Here is a 4,919-nt window from a genome sequence, read left to right on the forward strand (position 1 = left end):
AAAACAGTATGCAGAAATATTCAAATACACAAAAAAATGAAACTAATACATTCACACCACATGCTAAATACTGCATTTTGTATAGATAAGGTCAATAAGGAGCCCTTTGAAAATGGTCATACCAGTTTTTCTATTCAATTCCATCTAGCCCCCTTCTCGACATGCTAGAATGATACTAGTATTGTTTCACTCTATCTTTAAAGAGGCAGCCTCTGAAAGACAGTGTGGAGTGGAAGAGATAGGGTTAATGGGGTGACACTGTAGCTCAGATTTCACAGGGTCACAAGAACAGGCAACCACAAAGAAAACAATGACGCATAACCATTCAAAATCAAGAAATAGAAAATGTATTGCAAAAAGGGCCTTTATCTAGTCAGAGACAGGAGGACAGGTGCTTGAGCATCCCCTTGCAAATAACCACAAACCAGTCGCTGTACCACACTGAACACACTGGGGTTTTTGGTGCACCAGGGCGGTTGCACACCTTTGTATAGTAGCAGCTTGGCTTTCACCCTAAAACAAACCAGAAGCTTGACGTACAATCCCTTAAAACTACCCATATATGGACCCTTATTATGATGTTGTTGTGGATCTTACAAAACCATAGTAACAATGACCAATTCACTATTTTAAAACACTTTCCGTTTGAATAAAAGATAAATAAACTAAATCAGGCCAAACTCACTGTCATATTATTATACAGTCTTCAAATAAACACACAGCTCCCAACACAGATCTTACAAAGACTTTAATTTTAAATTCAGCAGTCATTCAAGAGATGATTAGTCTGGTAAAAGTTTAAGAAGTTTAGTTGTACTGTGGGCCACAAGATGGCAGCAAACACAGCCTTTCTATGTGGGGGAAAAAACTGCTTCCTAGGAAAATGAGAGGCGGGTCCCAAAATAGGAGGAGAGTGGGCTGAGGGGTGAGGGAATGGGAAAAAAGATGAGAAGAAAGCAGAGAAAATGGACAGAGTGTTTGAGTCTGCCATGCTGTCACATGTGAAGAGAAATACATCCATCCAGTGTCCAGAGAGTAAGACCTGCCTTTGTTTTCGTCTCCCTCCTTCCCTCCTTCTCTCTCTCTCCCTCCATCCTAACCATCCCCCCTCCCTCTCTTGTCAGACAGACAGATGAGGTTTTCCAGTCAACCTGCAGACAGATGTGGAAGCTGCTGCTGCTGCTCTCACTGCATGAGGAAGCTGGATCAATCAGCCTGGAATCAGACGGCAGCAGCATGCCTCCTTAACCAGCACTGAGCTGTCCACGTAAGTACCTCACACTCACTTGCACATGTGCTGCAACATGGGCGACTTGTTTCATCAGTCCTTTCTTTCTGCTGCATGTACAGAACACATGTGTGCTGCTGAAATCTCTGCACACATGCTGTAAACGGGGATGTTTGTCTGAGCTTTGAGTCTGTAATCAGGGGTCGAAAACTGACCCTCATTTTCAAAGGCAGCTGAACATTTGGTGTGGGACATTATTCAGGTTTCATTTCTCTAATTAGAAACATATGGGCACTGAAATCACAGAGAAGCCTACAGACAGCTGAGTTGTGATGTAATCTGTCAGCCAAACCACCCATTCTGTTTCTATCGCCTGTTCGGAAAATGAACAGTGCTGTTAATCCAATGCCCAAAAGTTGTCATGTAGTTACCATTTAAAAACTTAAGCTATGTGTTCTTCAAGAATCAGCTCAACCAAATCACAAAACACACATTTCAGTACTCTGACGATACATTCACATACTGTACATACACCTAGTGATCTTTGAAAAGCACAGATCTAACAACACTGTCGCAGTTTTTACTGTTTGGATATTTTCAGACTCCTTAAAGACTCTTTGAACCACCTGAATAAAAATATAATCTCTCCATTTTACAATATATAAACAGTTTTTAAACATGTTTCCCAGGTTGCGACTACATTTCCAAACAAATATGCTAGCAAGAAATTTAACTCCTTGCTTGCATTGTATTAAAAACTATATATATTAATGTGTAATTGTGTATGAATATATAAAATAATTGAATTTATGAATATAGGCAAATATAACTGACAATAGACTTTTGGTTTATGTGGTAAAAATCTGCCTTTTAGCCGCCGCAGAATTTGTGACTTTCCGGGAGCAAGGCAGGAAATAGTGCGTATTTTATAGTGTGTAATATATTAGTGTGATGTATTATAGTGTTATAGATCATTATATGATGATTATATATGAAGATATCTGTTTGTAATCTCTGATCTGCATATGAATGCAGAGTCTGTAGGCAAGGGACAGGATCTTGGTATCAGATTAGTTTTGGTTTCTATCTGAATTTCAAGTAGTTCTGATGGGCTTCGGTCAGTCCAGAGTAAAATATTTGAAACGCTTTGGCTGCAATACAATCTCAGAACCCATCGACTTTTATTTGATAATGACTTAGCCTCTTTATTTATTTATCTGCAATCAAACAGATACATCTATTTTTGGGGGGGGGGTTTGTGTCTCAAGTTGGTAATCGGACTGTAAACGATGACCGGAGCACGGAAGTGGAAATCTTGGCTCAGATATCTGCTGGCCACTCCGGAAGCCCTGAAACATTGGCCATTGTAGTATAAGTATTTATTATTGTCACCATGACGATGAAGGAATATTTTCTGAACCAACACAAGTTGTGGGTTTTCATACCGTTGTCAGATCAGAAAACAGTTTTATTTTTGTGTTTAGTAACATTGTTAGAAAGAGTGACGTCGTCCTGGCGGCGTCAGATCAGAAAGAGCTTCTGTGTGTTGCTGTAGAGGTTGTGGTCAATTCATTTATTGTGTTGTTTAGTTTGGATGTGTACAATGCAGTGTCATACACAAACACAATTTGTGTTTTCTGTCTGTAACATCAACATTGTAATCATTTAGTCTAAACTCAAATCTAAAAATAATCTAATCAAATTGAAAGAAAAGGTTCTCATTTGTACAATTTCTATTCTCTTACAACAAGACATTTTCCAGGTTTTTTGCCGTGGATGTGATTTAGATTTTCATTCTGAGCACCTCTTGGACTTCTGAAACATATAGATACATGTTTTATACTTGTATATTGATGGAATAAATATATATAAAATAAATAATTTATAAATATCTAATTTAATCATAACTAAAGTCACATAATGTAAACTAAATTATTTGTGAGACTGGTACTTGTTTGTATTCTGCCTCAACACATGTAGACTGTCAAAGTTCCGCTCTTCGTTGAAATATTGCTGCTCCGCTGTGTCTCGTACCCAAGAGAAATAGTTTGGGAAAATCAAGTTTTGCTCTCATTGTATCCGAGCAAACTAACAAGAGCGGTCTGGAGATTAGCCCGTTATGAGACTCTGGAGTTTTGTTTTACAGCCTGCTAACTTTTCTACTGTACAACAGTCAATAAAAATAAACCGCCTGCAGTCCTAATGCATGAAAAATGCATGAAGGGGTACATCTTCAGCAGCTGCCACTGCATAGAAATGTTGTATACAAGTTTGAGAGAGGAGGTTATAGACACATAAACATTCTTTATGGGTACACGCAATGAAGTAAACTCTGGATGAACTACTATACAACAGTGAAACCTGTTGCTGTTATTAGTTTGCACAACATACACATTTTTAGTATTTATTTGCACTGTTTATTGCTAATGCAGCTTTACAGATGTGAAATATGATCAGTGTGCGAACTATACCATGGCTTCCAGGGGAGTTCACTTTTGTGTGTGTGTGGGTTGGAAAAAAACTTTCATGCAAAGAAACAAGTTGGAAACAGCAGCAGAAGCTTGTTGAGCTGGACGAACTGAATGAGAATCACTTGTCAGTTTTGTCAATTTACTCTAAATGGGACCATCATTTACCAGATGAACATCATGCTTTATGAAAGAAGACTTGAAACTAGAGATTGAGACCAGAAACTCATTAGGAAACTGTTTACTGAGCTCATAAATCAATTGAGAAGTCGGTTAATTTCTCCATAAGACTGCATGGTATCAGTTTTTATTGCAGTCAGTGGAGCTCCTGTTGGCCATTACAGAGAATTACCTTTAATGATTTCAGTAAAGGAACCGATGGACTGAGTGCCACAGACTCAGTAGGGAAGTATTGAGAGACAGACTAACAAATTGTTACGCCAACCTTCGTCCTAAATGCGGCAATTACAACAAATTAGATGTTCTTGTGTACTTGTGGAAGGCCTTGGCTGTGCTTCATTAGTTGTTTTATAGACATGGGAAGCAGGATGAGCTCACTGCCTACTGAGTCACCAGGACACCATGCTTCATGTTTTTTCATAAGCTTGTGCTGTTTACTGTTTTATTCTAATTTGATACATTTTTTATTTTTTTACGATTTTTTCTTTGGGCATTTTTACCTTTATCAGACAGTAAGAGGCAGACAGGAAATGTAGGGAGAAAAATGGGGGCAGTGGTGTGAAGACCACCTTTGTTGAGTCCAAGACTAGGACTAGTTGGGAGTCCAGAGAGATTCAAGTCCAAGTCAAGACTGAGACCAAATGAGAGAGACAAACTCAAGACCGAGACAGAGAAAAACATTCTCAAAAACTCTGTATTCATTTTTGTGTTTAAACCTCCAACCACTTGATAGTAGTGTTGTAAACGTAAAATAAGATTTTTTACCCATATTTTATGCATAATGATAGTGTGTTCTTTATATAGTGACGTAACAACACATTCTACTCATAATTCGATACAATTTGATTCAATACTGGGTTCACGGTAAAATGTTCTCACCATTTTTCCAACAAAATTAGATTTAAGATAAATTATGACTGAAAAAGAAATATATTTTCTCTTATATGTTTTTTTTATCAAATTATAGAATCATTTTTATTTCTGAGCTAAGGTATAAAATGTGCAATACAATGCATAAGTCTTTTTCATCTCACCCATTTGAA

General features: G+C 37.8%; 1 protein-coding gene across 2 annotated transcripts in view; it reads left to right on the plus strand.

Moving 5' to 3' along the window:
• Positions 1-929: 929 nt before the first annotated feature.
• The window catches only part of LOC118339006 (uncharacterized protein C21orf62-like), a 12,442-nt gene continuing 8,452 nt past the window's right edge, over positions 930-4,919 (plus strand). Inside the window, exons 1-2 of one of the 2 annotated variants that reach the window (XM_035676508.1) lie at positions 930-1,035; positions 1,125-1,267. The gene's annotated coding sequence lies outside the window, so the exon portion shown is untranslated. The remainder of the gene's footprint in view (positions 1,036-1,124; positions 1,268-4,919) is intronic. The other variant, XM_035676509.1, reaches the window with a different exon arrangement.

This window comes from Morone saxatilis, unplaced genomic scaffold (genome assembly GCF_004916995.1).
Source record: "Morone saxatilis isolate NCDOM2014 unplaced genomic scaffold, NCSU_SB_2.0 Contig5, whole genome shotgun sequence".
NCBI lineage: Eukaryota > Metazoa > Chordata > Actinopteri > Moronidae > Morone > Morone saxatilis.